Here is an 18,585-nt window from a genome sequence, read left to right as displayed (position 1 = left end):
TTGGGGAAAAAGCGTTTTTCAGCAGATATTGGTTCTCACAATCTTTGCTTAAGTCACATTTCATACAGCTGTAGGGATTCAAACAATTCAATACTTGCACCCGTGCCTTAAGACAGCGACCGAGTAGGACTCACAGATTTAGCTCATCTTAACATAAACATATTTTTGTGATTTCTGTGGGTTTGGGTTTCACCTCTTCTCTTATGTGTATAAAAGGCATATTTCGCTTATGTAAAATTATTTTTTTTCAAAGAAGGCATTTTATTAGGATTCCTGTCTAAATCTTTTTTTCTGAGCATCAAGTGAACATAAGAACATAAGAACATAAGAAATTGCCATGCTGGGTCAGACCAAGGGTCCATCAAGCCCAGCATCCTGTTTCCAACAGAGGCCAAACCAGGCCACAAGAACCTGGCAATTACCCAAACACCTAGAAGATCCCATGCTACTGATGCAATTAATAGCAGTGACTATTCCGTAAGTAAACTTGATTAATAGCAGTTAATGGACTTCTCTTCCAAGAACTTATCCAAACCTTTTTTGAACCCAGCTACACTAACTGCACTAACCACATCCTCTGGCAACAAATTCCAGAGATTTATTGTGCGTTGAGTGAAAAAGAATTTTCTCCGATTAGTCTTAAATGTGCTACTTGCTAACTTCATGGAATGCCCCGAGGTTTCAGGCTCTTATTATATTTATTTCCAGTATTGGAATGCCACGAGGTTTCAGGCTCTTATTATATTTATTTCCAGTATTTTAATGAGCACAATTTAATCAGCAAATACATAATAATATGGGCCATATACATTTGTACTGCAGGTTTGTTCTGCTAGAGAAAATTGACTGTGAAAATATTGACAGGACATTTACACAAGAAGGATTACAATTTTTGATACATTCTAGAACGTGCTTCCAGTTGTGTGAATTATTTGGACATTTCAACATGGTTTAATTGTCATAAGAATAAAACATGATTTTAATCTGTGCACTCACAGTTGACACTAATATTAGATTTTGTTCCTGCCAGTTAGATCAATGGTAATTTTTATATGTTATTTCTGACATGTTTTCATGGAGACCTCTCATTATAATAGTCATGCTGGTTATTATTGTGTGAAATGCTTCACAAAGCATGATCAGAAAGTTCACCTGAGAAGAATTACATTCTTTCTGAGAATTGAAGAAAATACTTCCTTCTCATTTGAACTATTTGACTAAATTCAATTTCAGGTAACTATATAACAAAAGTAACCCCCTATGAAACATAGTTAACATGTATCATCCCCTTCGCATGGCTACCGTTAAAACCTCCATAGAGAGGGGGTCATATTCACTAGAAAAAGCATACTTCTTTTACACACTCATAAAGGTGCTGAATTTAATGCTAAACTGAAATTGAATTAAAACCTTTAGAGATTACTTTCAAGAAAACAGATGAGCTTGATAAACTATACCACATTTATCATAACAAACTTCTGCATTAAATTGTAAGCAAATAGTTAAGATCTGGCAAAACAGGTTTAAAATTAATATTCTCTTTCAAGGTATTTCTCAAAGACAGAAACTGTGTTGAATATTAGCATTCTGGGTGCTAAGTTCAATATATGCATGCTTCATTGAGCATTATTTGAGGCTTAATTAACTACCTTAAAAAGCATTTCACTCATCTTCGTGGCCATTCACAGATATTCCTAGACCTTCACATCTACAGGATGTGATTCTGTTCATCTTAATTAAGAGAAAAACCTGTAAAGTATCACAGAGCTTTGCAAGAGAGGGTCAAAGCTTCTCGATAAGAAGCCTTTGCTCTTCATTCATTATGAAATGGGTGGGTCCTACTTTAAGATCCTCTTTCATTCCCGTTTTAGCTGCTTGGAGGATCCTGTATATTTTCTCCCAAGTACTGAGGACATTTTGCTCATAATGCAGCATGAAGATTCCAGGGCATCCACGTCAACTACGGAACACAACGAGTGAGGAAATTATCCATTCTGAGTAGAAGCTCCTCTGATTCAAAGTCACTGAGAATGAAAGTTTTGTGAACATTGATTTTTTTCTTTGAATGTTTGAATTTTTCTGCTTTCATTATTTCAGTTTATGTCTCCTGTCAAAATAGATTCTAGTAAAAGCCATATGTTATGTATTGCAGATTTGCTCTGCTATTGCGAATTGATTGGGGAAACAGCGACCAGCATGTTCACCCAGGAAGAAGTACAATTCCTTGGTAATTTCTAGAAAGTGGATCCCTTTGGGTGAATATTTGTGATTTTGTACATGGACTCCTTTTTTCTGAGAAGCATATGAAGTTGTCATTTCTGCTCTGCAGGTTGGAAACTGATATATTTTTTCTGGCACCTTAAGATGCTTAAATGTTCAGAAAAGGAGATACCCATAAGAACATGCCATACTGGGTCAGACCAAGGATACATCAAGCCCAGCATCCTGTTTCCAACAGTGGCCAATCCAGGCCATAAGAACCTGGCAAGTACCCAATGCTTCACTAACATTTTTGTAGGTTTCCTAATGAATTACTGAAACAGAAAAAGTAAATACCCCTCGCCCAACATGGGGCTTGAACCCATGACCCTGAGATTAAGAGTCTCATGCTCTACCGACTGAGCTAGTCAGGCTTGGGGAAAAAGCGTTTTTCAGCAGATATTGGTTCTCACAATCTTTGCTTAAGTCACATTTCATACAGCTGTAGGGATTCAAACAATTCAATACTTGCACCCGTGCCTTAAGACAGCGACCGAGTAGGACTCATAGATTTAGCTCATCTTAACATAAACATATTTTTGTGATTTCTGTGGGTTTGGGTTTCACCTCTTCTCTTATGTGTATAAAAGGCATATTTCGCTTATGTAAAATTATGTTTTTTTCAAAGAAGGCACTTTATTAGGATTCCTGTCTAAATCTTTTTTTCTGAGCATCAAGTGGCAATGGCATTTCTGGCCACGAGGTTTCAAGCTCTTATTATATTTATTTCCAGCTGGATATCATCTGCATAAACCAAAAATGGATGTTAAATGAAGCAAGTAAATTTGCCAGTGGAAGCATACAGATGTTACAGATGTTACATATTAGTGCTGGTAAAAGGACAGAGTCATGCAGAACGCCTTACACAAATGGGCACCATTCCACTTGAGAAGAACCAGGCCTTACCTGTTAGTAACGATTTGTAGGAAAGGACTGGAACCATTTAAGTACGTCAGGGCAAAGCTTAAGCCCTGCCAATTAGGCTCACAAAATAATAGGGTGCAGAGTATCAAGGGCAGCGGAGACTTCAAGAAGGCCCATTGGATATGAGTTTCCCATGTCTAAGCCCTGCCTCATAAAACCCAGGGCAGATAATAATAAAGTTTCTTTTCCATGACGTTTATGAAACCCAAACTGTGACAGGTGCAATACATAGAACTTGTTCTGAAAGTCGTGTTCCTGGTTCAGATCAACCTTCTCCAATTATTTTGCCAAACACAGCATATTAGAAATTGGATGATAAGTAGTGGGCAGAGATCTAGAGATGGCTTTTTAATTTTAGGGTATACATGAGCTTTCTTCATGGCTACAGGAGCAACTCCTTCTGATAATGAGCTGCAAGCAGTTGAATAGGAAACTGCACAAAGCTTTGTGAAGCAGCTTTAATCACCCACTCTGGACAAACCTCCCCCTCAAAAGAAGAGGATTTTCTAAAGTTTCCTAAAAATCTGACTACATCAACTACAGTGCAATATACAGTGGGGTCAATACGCAATGCCTTTTTGCAGGTTAATTATTGCATTATGCTCAAAAAACAAGTTTTGAATATTTTCGAATGCTGAATTACTAAATTTTGTGCACACATCTTTTTTTTTTTCAAAGTTTATCCGCACAAAAAGAGCATCAATAGAGGCATTTCTAGTGAAGAGCTAAACTGTAACTGGACAGCGCACACATTGAAGACTCTCCAGTTAATGTTATGTACACATCTGCTTTGAAAAATCACAGTACTAGGTTACCTGGATAAAGTTACGCTCATGAATGTATCAGAGTATATTCAGTGGCAGAGTGTACGAGTATGTCTCGCTGAATATCTGGGACGTTATGCTGCTCGCCGCCTCTCTGAATATTGACCTCATTATCTCCTGCTTCTGTTTCATTTTCTAGTGGAATTTGGTGCCAAGTTGTGCCCTATGAACTGCAGCTTTTTACTGATTTTCTGGACTACCAGATTGTTTAAAATGTACTTACAATATTCACAGCACCCCTGTGTCCTTGTCTTCCTGGAAATGGATCTGGTGCTCAGACCTGCCCCATGAACTGGCTCCGGCACAAGGGAAAGTGCTATTACTTCTCTAGAAACACTGAGAGGAGCTGGAGCAGGAGCCATGAGGACTGTGCAGAGAGAGACTCTCAGCTCCTGGTGATAAAGGACCAGGAGGAGAAGGTGAGGATCCATCCAGCGCCACGATCTATTCTTCGGACCGACCCGACCGAGTGCAGGCCTGCGCATTCGGCACCGGAGACCCGCCGGGGTAAGGCCCAACAAAACTCACCACAAACGGGTCCCCGGTCCGACCACGAGACTCCCACACCGCCGGATTGCGCCCGAGCCTCCTCCCTGCAGCGCTCCTCTTCCGGCTTCCAGCAGCGCAGCAGCAGCACAGCCAGCCAATCGGAGGAGCCACAGACAGCCAATCAGGCTGCCCCAAGCAGGCATTTAAATTCTCTTCACTCTGGCGCCGCGCGCCGAGCGTCGCACGCCGAAGGTGCACAACAAAGGGGCCTGCCCCTTTGTACGCCCCTTCGGAAAAACCCTTCGGACAGACCCAACAAACACTCAATATTTTGCCTCCTCATGCTATCTCCTCTCTTCCTCTCTTCCCCCCAGACTTAGTTAGCTGCATTACTCTTTACTTCCACCCCTCCCCCTCCTTCAACCTTACACACAACACCCCTCACAACTTCACCAACAGAAATTAAACATGTGCCACTCAACCATTCCAATCATTTTCAACAGCAAGAGAAACCCAACAAAAAAACAAGGCTCTCCCTCCGCACAACAACCTAACAGGCTCATCCCAATCATGATATCACCCCTGAATCAACTCCTGGGCTTCACACTTTTCATGCTTTCTCTACTGAATGCTCAATCCCTCTCTAAAAAAACTCACCTATTGAATGACCTCCTCACAGAAGAGCAACCTGACCTGTGTGCCATCACAGAAACTTGGTTAAAACCAGAAGACACAGTCCTCCTCAATCAACTTCTGATACTTAGCTATGATATATTCTCCATCCCAAGACTGAAAAAAAGAGGTGGCGGTCTTCTACTCGCTGCCAACAAAAAATTTAGACTGTCGCTTCATTCATCCACCTCTTCCCACTCTCTCGAATTTGCTATCTTCAAATCCTCTCATTTGCAAATAGGCCTCATTTACGCCCCTCCAGGTCATCTAGATTCAGACCCCTAGCCTTTAATACAATGCATTGCCAAGCACATTGACACTGATGCTCCAGCCATATTGATGGGAGACTTCAATCTCCATGTAGATGCCACACCTCGTTCATCCAACTGTGAAGCCTTCCTAAACACCCTCAACTTCATGGGTTTCAAACAACTCATAAATAATCCTACTCATAAAGCTTGTCACACCCTGGATTTAATCTTCATAAACCAAAGCCTCACCCTCTCTTCCAACACTACCTGCCGGCCAATACCATGGTCTGATCACAAGCTAATTAATTTATCTTTACTAAACCATCAACCTATCCCTAAGGCACCACAGAAATCCACGGTTCAATTCAGAAAACTTTGCAACCCTGAAACTCTCATCTCCATTCTAACCCCTGAACTAACCCATCTGGACCTCACAGACGCTAACTCAGCATTAGCCTCCTGGTCCAAAATCACAAAGTGGCTAACCTGACCTGCCCTCTAATTACCAAAACAATCCAAAACAACAAGGATACAAAAAAACCATGGTATACTCCAAGTTAAAAATCTTAAAGCGTGAACTCAGAAACAAAGAAAAGACATGGCACAAAAACCCCTCAACTTCATATCTTGCAGCCTTTAAAACTCTCATGCACCAATACAGGATCTCCATACTTCAAGCAAAAAAGGATTTCTACTCACAAAAAATTCATAACTTTATCTTCGACCCAAAAGCCCTTTTCTCACTGGTTGCTTCCCTCACCAAACCACCCGCCTTCACTATTCCAGACGACAAAGCAGCAAGTAAAGCCACTGAATTGGCCACCTATTTCATGAACAAAATTTCCAACCTCCTTGACCCTCTTAAGGAAAAGATAGCCCTTCCCCACATCATATGTTTACCCCACCCCTACTACTCACTTCAAGCCTTGAGACCCTCGAGACTGTTTCCACTTTAGAGATTGAAAATGTTCTAAAAAAACTGAAACCATCTTCCCACCCAATAGATGCGATTCCAGCTAACCTCCTGATTGCAAGTGCCAAAGACATCTCAATTCCAATATCACAGATTATAAATGCCTCCTTATCACAGGGCCTTGTCCCCACCCCCCTCAAACTCGCTATCCTGAAACCTCTTCTAAAAAAACCAAAACCTGATAACCCAGCCAACTTTCGCCCCATAGCAAATCTTCCGATTATCGCAAAAATACTGGAAAGAATAGTAAATAAACAGCTTTCAGAATAACTGGACAACAACAACCTACTCTCACCATCTCAACTAGGATTCCGTAAATCCCGAAGTACTGAATCCCTCCTTTTATCACTATCAGACAATATTCTCAGGAACCTTGAGAAAAAACAATCCTGTCTGCTCATCCTTCTCGACCTAACAGTGGCATTCAACACAGTGAACCACGATATTCTCTTAGAGCGTCTCTCCGAGATCGGCATCAAAAACACCGCCCTCAGCTGGTTCTCATCCTTCCTCCAGAACAGGTTCTATAAAGTTAAGGTTAACAGCAAAGAATCGCCTCCTTTCAAATCCACACTTGGTGTTCCGCAAGGATCCTCGCTATCTCCAACATTATTTAACATTTATCTTCTCCCTCTGTGTCAGCTCCTTTCCAATCTTAATCTAACACACTACATATATGCTGACGACGTACAAATCCTCATACCGATTAAAGATTCATTACACAATACCATGCTCTATTGGAACTCTTGTCTTCTTTCCATCAACAACCTTGTAACTAAACTCAACTTAATACTCAACTCCAACAAGACTGAGTTTCTTCTCATCACCCCAGACGGCAATTTCTCATTATCTAACGTAAACACCTTATCCCTTCCAGTCTTATCCCCACAGGTCAGAAATCTTGGGGTCATCATTGATAATCAATTTAACTACAGAAGCTTCATCAATAACACCGTTAAAGAATGCTTTTTTAAACTCCAAGTCTTAAAGAGGCTAAGACCCCTCCTACACTTCCAGGATTTCAGATCTGTGTTACAAGTAATCATTTTCTCGAAAATAGATTATTGCAACTCTTTGCTGCTTGGGCTACCGGCCAACACACTAAAACCGTTACAAATGCTACAGAACGCCACAGCAAGGATTCTAACAAAATCCAACAAAAGGGACCACATAACACCCATCTTAAAGAACCTTCACTGGCTCCCAATCAAATATAGAATCCTTTACAAGACCCTCTCAATCATCCACAAAGTCATCCTCAACTCAACGTCAATTGAGCTCATGATCCCATTACAGCCTCACACTACCTCCCGACCAATGAGACAAGGCCAGAGAGGCACTCTACAGGCACATCCTATCAAAACAACACTAAGTAGAAGAGCCCTTTCCACCGCAGGCCCGTTACATTGGAATTCACTCCCTCCAGACCTCAGGCTCGAACAATCGACACCCACCTTCAAAAAAAGACTTAAGACCTGGCTGTTCAACGAAGCATTTTCATAACCCATTTATCCCCTCACAGACCACTACGGAAGAATTCCTCCCCTTGACACCTCAACATCCTTCATCAATAATCTCCCATGCGCACTTGCTTCTCCGAACGAATGTCATGACAGTGACTCTAGGTCTTTCCAAGACAGCTCCAGTGACTTCACATTCTGTTTTTATAAGCTATTTGTATATAATTTGTAATCTCCCTGTTCATTGTACGTTATTATCCATGTTTCACTCTCCCTGTTCTATGTAAGACATTATAAATTATTCTTTATATTGTCATTGTAATTTGTTGAAATGTGAACCGAAGTGATTAGTAACAATGTTACCTGAACTGCGGTATATAAAACTGTTAAATAAATAAATAAATAAATAAATAAATAAATAAATGTGTACGGCATAAAAGTTACTCAGAGCTACAGCAAAGATCTCACAGAGTCCTGAGAACTGCAAGGGGACAGGGAGTGAAGAAGAAGCAGGAAAGAGAAGAGCTGAAGAAAGCAAAAATGCAGGAAAGAGAAGAGCTGAAGAAAGCAAGAAAGCAAAAATGCAGCCCAGCAAATGTATTCTACAGATTCAAAGATGTGTTTAATGCAAACCCAATGCGATCTCTTGGGTCCCACTGGGCTCTTCCTCCAGGAGAGATGAGCAAGTCAGAGGAAGGGTCCAGTGGGAGTCCAGACATGGAGCTGGATAATGCCTCATACAAATGTTTTCTTTCTGTAGTTCCCCCATAAAAAAGATTAGGGGTTTTTGGAGCTCACATAACAGCAAGTGGAGCGTTAGAAAGTGGGTTGGAGGCCTCTTGGTTATATGTGCGTCCTGTACATTATTAGATAGAGTTCTCCGGTTTAAACTTTGTGCCTTTTCCAATCCATTTCTGTATTTATTTACAGTAATTTCTGGCCTGCCCAATCACCAGACATCTCTTCTGGGTGTCTCTCGGAGATGCATACACAATATAAAAAGAATAACAATCAGGATAGGACAGAAGGTGGCTAATTATAGGACCTAGAATTAGAAAAATAAGAATAGGGTGCCTGGTGCCCTTCATAAGGGTACAACAAGTCTATACCGCCCTTCTCTGTCCTGCGCTTCTAGTCTGCTCGCCATCCATGGGACGGGAGGTGCCGAGGGTAAATATTAACATGGACCAAGCTGGAATGTTCCTTTTCTTGGGGGCAGGGGTGCACTGAACATGGCTCATCTTTAGGGGATTTTCATTGCTCGGGGCTTCTGATTCTGAAGTTTGCTTTGCTGAGATGTACAGACGGTTTCTGTTCTGTGTTTGCTCAGGATTTCATACACCGTCAGGCAGGTGATAGGTATCACTGGATCGGACTTCACATCCCAGCACCGGGGAGCTCCTGGACCTGGGTGGACGGCTCCCCCTTCAATCAAACGCTGTAAGAGACGTCTGAGCACTTCTTATGTTATCCTATAGATTGACTTGGAATCCAGAACCACCCAAATCTCTCCCCTCTCAGTTACACTTTCATATTCTGCTGCCTTGCAATAAATTACATACAGGCACACTGAGTCCCTTCCCCAGAGAGCTTACAGTCTGTGCAGGTTCCTGAGACAGAAAGAGATAAAAAGCCTTGTGCAAGGTCACAAGGAGTGTCGGAGGCAGGAGCAGGACTTGCACCCGTGTCTCTTGGCTATAGTTGGGCCATGACTTCTCTCATAATTACATCCATTTCATTTAAGAAAGGTGGTGCAAGGAGCCTCATTAAACCAGCAGATCCGACTACAACTCCCCAAGGTATCTGCTTGTTCATCTCTCGGTCCTATCACTTCCTCTTATGGTCTTATTCCTCCTTCTCCTGTCTTTTTCCATATTCCATTTCTTAGGTAACCCCCTCCCTTCACCAGGGGTCAACATCCCAGCCCTAGAGATCACTGGATTTGCCCCACCAGGGTGGGGAAAAGTTCTGGGTCCTGTAGATTGGGGGCAGGAATTAAAAGCAAGGCCACTGAGTCAAGGATACCTCCGAAATTAACAACACACAATCCACATCAAGCTGTGCACCAGGCAACAGAAAGATTTCACTTAGAGAAAAACAGTTACAAAGCAAAGTTCAGACCAGTCCCAGTCAAGGAGAAACAGCCCCTCCCCTCTCCTTCTCCAAAATCTCCCAATCCCCTTCTCCCTGCAGAGTCCTTCTGCGCAGTGAGTCAGTCACTCTCCCCCCGGTGCCACTCAGCCCTGAGAAACTTCTCCCATCACTTACACCGAGCAGCCCAAACCCAATCTCTGGTGGGCAGGACATCCTCCTTCACTCCTGGTCCTCCCCGGGAACTCTCCTGGCAGCCCCGGTCAGGGCTCACATCTCCCGACTGCCCCTTCCTGTCCTGCACACGGCTCTCAGGTCTTTCAGTTTAAGGCTTCTTCTACACAGACTGCTAGGACCCCTTATACAGAGACCCCATCCACAACTCCCTGTGGTGCCTCATGGGAGGCACTCGTACTCCCTCCTGTCACCCATCCACCATCACTCAGTCCTACCCCTCCTACAAGGCTCCCAGTACTAACCAGTGCAGCGCACTAACCTATAGTAAGGCCTAAGCTGCCCTACATTTACATTTTTACATTTTGAATAATTTAGTTCCCAGAGTCCCATTCTTCAGCTGTCCATGCTGTATTCATGCTTTACGTGCATATGTGTAACACCTGCATGGGGCTTTCATAAGGGTCTGCTCTTCATCTGTCTGTGCTGTATTCATGCTTTACGTGTATCAATGTGATGTGTACATGAGGCTCAGATGAAGACCTGGTCTTCATGTGTGCTGTATTCATGCTTTATGTGAATCTTGCATGGGGCTCTGATGAAGATCTGCTTTTCAGCTGTCTGTGCTGTATTCGTGCTTTATGTGTATTAATATGACACCCGCATGAGACTGATGAAGATCTGATCTTAAGCTGACTGTGCTGTATTCATGCTTTACATGTAACAATTTCACGCCTGCATGAGGCTCTGATGAAGATCTGTGCTTCAGCTGTCTGTGCTGTATTCTTGCTTTACATGTATCAGTATGATGACTGCATTGGAGCTCCGATGAAGATCCTCATTTCAATGGACCAGAGAGATGCAAACAATTCAAAGTGAAATTTGAATCAGGAAACGTTCATTCTGGATTGAATGTGACAAAATTCAGGATTTTCCCAGGCTCCAGTATATCTGCAGGTTTATTTATTATTTATTTATTTAATACTTTTTATATACTGATGTTTCATGAGAACATATCAAATCGGTTTACATTATCTAACAAATATTCATTTAAAAATATTTTCATTTACAATAGAAATAAGGAAGTAAATACATAGTTTCATAATATAAATAAAATAAAATAGTAAATAATCATAAAAGTTAGACAGATAGGCAGTATAGTAAGAGCAGAGATAATAAAATCATCAATATACATTACCTTGGAATGTAATCAGTAGGCTAAAATCAGGTGATTTTAGGTGATTTGAAAAAATTCAGCAAGGATTCCCTAGGCTGATGAAATCACTGTGTGGTTATTTTTCATCTTAAAATCTCATAAACCAATTCCCTGAGCCTTGGAAGGTGCTGGATGAGTCCAGTTTGAAGGAGTCTGCACATCTCCCTCTGTTGTCCTTACTTGCCAGGGGACTGTGGGCCATGGTGGCCTCTTCCTGCAGCCCGGGCTGACCCTGATTCCCTGAGCCTCCCGGTTCTACCACACCTGGGTTCTGTGGCCCATTTAATGAGTCTGCTTCCAGATTTTAAAAAAGAAAAGTAGCAGATCAGGTGATGGATGTGGGGGAGGAGAGCGTGTGCCAGGGTCAACTTTCTTTCCATCCCACCCCCTATTTCCAAGTAGCAGAAATGTATAGGCCTGTCTCAGTCAAATACCCCACCCCCAGCAGTCTCCCTCTCTCTCTCTGTGTTCCCCACCCCCACACGCATCCCAGCAGTCTGTCTCCCTCCTCCACCCCCATCCCAGCAGTCTGTCTCTCTCTCTCTCCCTCCCCCACCCCCACACACATCCCAGCAGTCTCTCCCTCTCCCACAACCTGTTCTCAGTACTAATTCTATTTTTCTCTCCCCTGGGACCCCAGTGCCCCAGTGCATTTCTATTCCCTTCCCTTCCCAGCCTCTGGCTGGACCTCCCCCCTCTCATCTTGCCTGCTCCATTGTTCTTCCTTTGGGTAGAGGGGTGAAGGCTCCTGAGGTGGGGATGGGTGGGCATCTTCCCCGAGGAACCTTTATGAGATGGGGGTAGGGTAGGTGCAGGGCACTGCTTTCAGCTGGCTCTCATCAGCAACTTTGCTTCATGAGCTCACTGTACAGATGGTGTCTGGCAAGAAAGGGTCTGGTTCAGTGACTCGGTACAAATTCTCCCTTGTCCTCTCCTTGCTTTTCTCAGGGTCTCTGTATAGGATTAGACATATGAAGAGGAAGAGCTTTCTGTGTGGGATTAGCAAACATATATTTGCATATATATTTTTTACATGGCGTGAAAGGATGTTTAGTGAAGGATACAATGGCAGGAGAAGGTGTGAAAAGGAAAGGGATGGGGAAAAGTGTATAGGAAAGAAGTGAGGGAGTGTAAGGGAGAACATGAGCATAAAGTATGGGTGAGACTTCATGTCCATCTGGGGCAGGCTGGAGCAGGAGAAAGCAAGGTGCTTATATGGGGAGGGCTGGAGCAGATGTCTGGAAGTTGAGTGGGCATTTGTGTCTCTTTCCCTCATCTCACTTTGTCCTGTCTTTCCTTCATGCCTCTGTTTTTTCTTCTCTCTCTGTTCCTATTTCAAATCTCTCCCTCTCCCCTCTCCCCTCACCACCTATTACCCCTCTATCCTCCCATATATTGCACTAGGGCTTGATTTGTAAAGCAAAGAAAAAGAATATTCTTAATATGAAAAATTCCGAGTAAAAAGCTCTGAAACCAGTGGATATCTTGAGAAGTGAATGTCTCTTGGTCAATCCATCTTCTTTTAATGAAGAACTTCATCAGCGTAGGATGTGTAAACATTTGACGTGGTGAGAGGTACAAATGACCTGTAATAAGAAACTGATCAGACCAGGGGAGAAGGATACCTCAGGACATGCCTACTAACTAATGCTGACTTATAAGGAGATGGGAATGGAAACAACATTCATCTCCCCCAAACATTGATCCCCTTTTTCACTGCTTCTCCTCATGCATCCACATCCAGAAGGAGATGGGTTAGAGAAAATGGTTGTTCTCTGCTCTCTTATACTGTAAGTGCTCCCTGCTCCATCCTCTCTTCTCCTGTTCACCACATTGCTGCCCAGGGGAAAGGGGACAAGAGACACATTTTATATATAAAAGAGAAACATCTTGAGCTGCAAATTAGCTACTCTGAATATTGCTTGGTGGTGCCTACAGTCATTTTGCTGAGAGATACAAAATTGACCATGAGGATGTAGATGTGGCCTAGTGGTTAAGGTGGTTGATTCTTAAGTGAAGGAATGCACATGGGACAAAACAGGACTTATGTCACTCTCTGTCCAAGAGAATACCATCATCTGTTCTTCTCTGCATTTTAGCAATGCAAATTCAAGATTAAATAAAATTGGGTGACATAATCACAAAGCAAAGATTGGAAAAATGCTCCTTTGAGCAGGAACTGAACCAACAACCTAAGGATCTCCACTATTCCTTGACAGTCCTCCACTCTACCACCTGAGCTATCGAAGGAGCTAAGATCACTACCCATTTTAAGATTCCTTCTTATTGCAATTGTTTTCTTCACTACAGAAATACTAGCGTTATTCTTTGGCTTCCTATAACTCTGACATAATCACGCTTATGATCACTCTTGCCTACTTATAAGCTGTCTAACACACCACACTTAAACTCGATGGATAGCAACTTCCAGCTCACAAAGAAAACACCATGAACACTTCAGAAACAACGGGCGACTGTCCTTCAAGGATTTCCTCATCTGCTGCCACTCACATGGATGCCTACTTCTGTGCAACAAGCAGCATCCAAACACCAAGCCATTTCTATGCCAACCTAATACCAAGGAAAACTGACATGTCACATTCTAACCAACTACCCAGCGGCCCCAACCAATCAGATTCGGAAACAATAACATGAAGCTAGAACAGCCCCATTTCCAGCTGAAAGTCATATCAAACTAGCTCACCTTCCATCCTTTTCCTTCACCTTCCATTTTGATCCCTGGAGCCTTCTGCTCTACTACCTTTAGAGTTATGCTCAGTTGAGACCGATTTTATTTCCAAAATCAGATGCACAAACCATCCACATTTAATCGTGAAGAATAAGGGAACATTTGTATTTCCCAAGGCTAAAATGCATACTGAAGAGATAAAGAAATACAGGAGGAAGGTCTTAAATGCCAAACCTTTGTAAGGTGCTTAGCGCGAGTTATCGGCGCTCAGAGCCATCACCAGTTTACACAAGAGACCTGCTACACAGCATGGGGAGCAGTTTACTATGGTCGGAAATCTCACTGCTTGTGGGAAGCATCAAAACTTACTGATGCCTTTCAGCCACCGGCAAGGTGATCCTCTCCTCTCAGAGCTGCCACTGGATTGTGGGTTACTGAGCTCTGCCCTTGCATTATATATCCTTCTTCCAAAGTAAGTTAGTGGAAAACAATTGCCTTGGAAATTTACACTACAGTTAGTTGTCCTGCATGACTCACTGCCGTTCTGCTTAACAAATGATTGTACCTGAACAAAGCAATCACACAACCCTATCACTTCATTTAGTCAGCCTGAGAGACTCACTCCTGACTTGATTAACAAATAATAGTCCCCAATGAAACCAAATCACAACACCTTTACACCTTTCCAAGGTAAGTAACTGAACTTTTCAACCTTTTTACTTAGGTACACTCTGCTCCTAGCATATTTCTAGCTTTTGGATACCGTTTTATGTATTTTTTAAATACGCAAACACACTAATATCTGCTTATTAGCTGCCTTACTGATTGATTCTTTATTAACTGCCTTCTATTAAAAGCACAAGCACTAAATAATATATCCCAGTAGTTTACTTCTCCCCAATTATTTTACCAATTTCCCAAACAAAACTTACTGACTCATTTCAGCCAACAGCAAGGTGATCCTCTGGTCTGAATGCTGCTCAATGATTTCCAACACCGACCATCTACATTATAGACAACAGTATCCAGTTTAAAAGCTAACCAGAATGTCAGAAGTGGGATTTGAACCCACACCTCCTGTTCACCACATTGCTGCCCAGGGGAAAGGGGACAAGAGCCACATTTTATATATAAAAGAGAAACATCTTGAGCTGCAAATTAGCAACTACGAATATTGCTTGGCGGTGCCTACAGTCATGCTACTGAGAGGTACAACAATGAGTGTTAGGATGTAGTTGTGGCCGAGTGGTTAAGGCGATAGACTAGAAATCTATTGGGGTCTCCCCGTGCAGGTTCCAGTCATGCTAACTATGAATATTCATGCTCCATGATGGCAAGGACTGATTGAAATTAATAGTATGGATGATATCTGCTAGCATTTTATGATCTGCATCTGAGCAGTGTTGCACTTTTCTAATATATTCAGATTTTAAAGTGGATCGTGCAGATGGACTGAAATGCCAGAATATAATACGACAGCACATTTCAGTCTTTTTGATATGTCGGCAGTATCCAGGCAATGCGAAGGCATGAGACACTTCTCTTACACAGCTGGAGAAACTTAGAGCTTTCGTGGAAAGAAAGAATTATAAAGGGGGTGGCGGTGCTGGTGGAAAGGATTCCAGATTCAGGATAGACCAACTTGTGTGCAGATATTAGGGATGTGAATCGTGTCCTCGATCGTCTTAACGATCGATTTCGGCTGGGAGGGGGAGGGAATCGTATTGTTGCCGTTTGGGGGGGTAAAATATCGTGAAAAATCGTGAAAAATCTAAAAATCGCAAAATCGCAAAACCGGCACACTAAAACCCCCTAAAACCCACCCCCGACCCTTTAAATTAAATCCCCCACCCTCCCGAACCCCCCCAAATGACTTAAATAACCTGCGGGTCCAGCGGCGGTCCGGAACGGCAGCGGTCCGGAACGGGCTCCTGCTCCTCAATCTTGTTGTCTTCAGCCGGCGCCATTTTCCAAAATGGCGGCAAAAAATGGCGGCGGCCATAGACGAACACGATTGGACGGCAGGAGGTCCTTCCGGACCCCCGCTGGACTTTTGGCAAGTCTCGTGGGGGTCAGAAGGCCCCCCCACAAGCTGGCCAAAAGTTCCTGGAGGTCCAGCGGGGGTCAGGGAGCGATTTCCCGCCGCGAATCGTTTTCGTATGGAAAATGGCGCCGGCAGGAGATCGACTGCAGGAGGTCGTTCAGCGAGGGTTCCGGCGCCTCGCTGAACAACCTCCTGCAGTCGATCTCCTGCCGGCGCCATTTTCCGTACGAAAACGATTCGCGGCGGGAAATCGCTCCCTGACCCCCGCTGGACCTCCAGGAACTTTTGGCCAGCTTGTGGGGGGCCTTCTGACCCCCACGAGACTTGCCAAAAGTCCAGCGGGGGTCCGGAAGGACCTCCTGCCGTCCAATCGTGTTCGTCTATGGCCGCCGCCATTTTTCGCCGCCATTTTGTAAAATGGCGCCGGCTGAAGACAACAACAGGTTATTTAAGTCATTTGGGGGGGGTTCGGGAGGGTGGGGGATTTAATTTAAAGGGTCGGGGGTGGGTTTTAGGGGGTTTTAGTGTGCCGGCTCACGATTCTAACGATTTATAACGATAAATCGTTAGAATCTCTATTGTATTGTGTTCCATAACGGTTTAAAACGATTCACATCCCTAGCAGATATTAATGACTGATTGTTGCCATAGATCCTGCAACAAGCACATACCTGGATTTGGTTTTCAAGGCCGATCTTTGAAAGCCACAGCTTTTTAAAAAGATGGGAAAAAGAGAAGGAGCATGTTGCTAACAACATGCATGCGTGTGAGACAGAATTTGCGCTTGATCATTTCAGGGTTATTGGGGTTTTTTTCCATTCGTGCTCCTCTCGTTACCTACTGTGTTTATTTACCTTATCTTATACTTCCCTGCCAATTCTTTCCCATGCTCACTTACTTTCATGGTATTGGTAAGGCTTCCCCATTTCCAGAGGGTCTCCCGTAGCTTTTAGTTGTGTGTGAGTCCTATTGGGACAGCCGGCTGAAGTTCATTAATACTGTAGGTGAATATCCCTGTCAATTGAACAGATTGAGTTCAGAAGTCCTCATGTTCCAAGCAGCTCGGGGAGTTGAGAGTGAATTAAACACATTGGGGAGGGGAAGCTGTTTTTTGATTACACATTGGATTGTATAGAATTATGTACCCAAAGTGGTAGAGAACGGGTGCCTGAGTTGTGAATTGGTCTTTATCTGTCCTCTTCTACTATGTTTGCCTTATAGAAAGCATTTCTCCAGCTCGCCTGGCTTTCACTTCATTGGTAGATTTGGATTTCTTCAATCCATGTCAAAATTCCAATTCCGGGTGTAATTATAGAAAGTTGCTAGCCAGAATTGCTCTCTACCTTGACTGTCTCTCCTTCCCTTTTCTGAGGTTGTTCAAGGCTTACGGTGCAACTGGGTGGAAGCTGAGAGTAAAGCAGAAAGGAATGGAGGAGGAGGAGTGCTGGGCAGATAGACACATTTTTCCTGCACATCTCTGCTTTTTGTTTTGTTTTGGCGGTTTTCTGTTTGTGTCTGCACTACCAGTGATGAAAAATGCAGATTTCCCCATATAGGTTATATGCTATCCATCAATATAAAGAGCTGTTGCTATACAGAGTTAAATAGAAAAGTAAATATTAAGAAGATATACAAGTTAGAAGAATAGAAGGATGACATGTCCAACATGTTAGGAACACGAAGCCTTGGGACCTCTAATCAGATGCTCTATCGTATATCACCTAGCGATGTTAGAACAATAGGTTTGCATAGCACCTTCTTTCCTCATTTCAGTATTCAAAACCTTCCATTATCTATCCTATTATTATTAACAAAATGCAAGAGACTCAGACAGGTAAGGAACAAACAATATCCTTGTATGGGAGACCGTAGTCGGCAGGATTCGAACCTGCGAGGGGAGACCCCAATGGATTTCGAGTCCATCACCTTAACCACTCGGCCACGACTACAACCTGGCTACGAGCAGTTCCCAGAGTCATGTCTTTAGCATGAATGTGTGGAGTAGACCTATGAAGAGGAAGAGATTTCTGTGAGGGATTAGCGAAGGTATATTTGCATATATATTTTTTACATGGTGTGAAAGGATGTTTAGTGAAGGACAGAATGGCAGGAGTAGGTGTAAAAAGGAAAGCGATGGGGGAAACTGTATAAAAAGAAGTGAGGGAGTGTAAGGGAGAACATGAGCATAAAGTAGACGTGAGAGTGTATGTCCATCTGTGGCAGGCTGGAGCAGGAGAAAGCAAAGTGCTTATATGTGGAGGGCTGGAGCAGATGTCGGGAAGTTGAGTGGGCATTTGTGTCTCTTTCCCTCATCTCACTTTTCTCCTGTCTTTCCTTCATGCCTCTGTTTTTTCTTCTCTCTCTGTTCCTATTTCAAAACTCTCCCTCTCTCCTCTCCCCTCTCCCCTCACAACTTATTACCCCGCCCTTCCATATACTGCACTAGGGCTTGATTTGTAAAGCAAAGAAAAATAATATTCTTAAAATTAAAAAATCTGAGTACAAAGCTCTGAAACCAG

General features: G+C 43.1%; 3 non-coding genes across 3 annotated transcripts; 1 reads left to right on the top strand and 2 right to left on the bottom strand.

Annotated features, from left to right (window-relative positions):
* Positions 1–2,560: 2,560 nt before the first annotated feature.
* Positions 2,561–2,633, bottom strand: TRNAK-CUU. The gene has a single exon. It is a non-coding gene; the product is annotated as a tRNA-Lys (tRNA).
* A 12,620-nt stretch (positions 2,634–15,253) lies between these two features.
* On the top strand, positions 15,254–15,335 carry TRNAS-AGA. The gene has a single exon. It is a non-coding gene; the product is annotated as a tRNA-Ser (tRNA).
* Positions 15,336–17,933: 2,598 nt separating this feature from the next.
* On the bottom strand, positions 17,934–18,015 carry TRNAS-CGA. Its single transcript has one exon. It is a non-coding gene; the product is annotated as a tRNA-Ser (tRNA).
* Between the last annotated feature and the right edge of the window lie 570 nt (positions 18,016–18,585).

Source organism: Rhinatrema bivittatum, chromosome 16 (genome assembly GCF_901001135.1).
Source record: "Rhinatrema bivittatum chromosome 16, aRhiBiv1.1, whole genome shotgun sequence".
NCBI classification, from domain to species: Eukaryota; Metazoa; Chordata; class Amphibia; order Gymnophiona; family Rhinatrematidae; genus Rhinatrema; species Rhinatrema bivittatum.
Note: the sequence above shows the minus strand (reverse complement) of the source record. Positions and strands in the feature narration are given on the sequence as shown.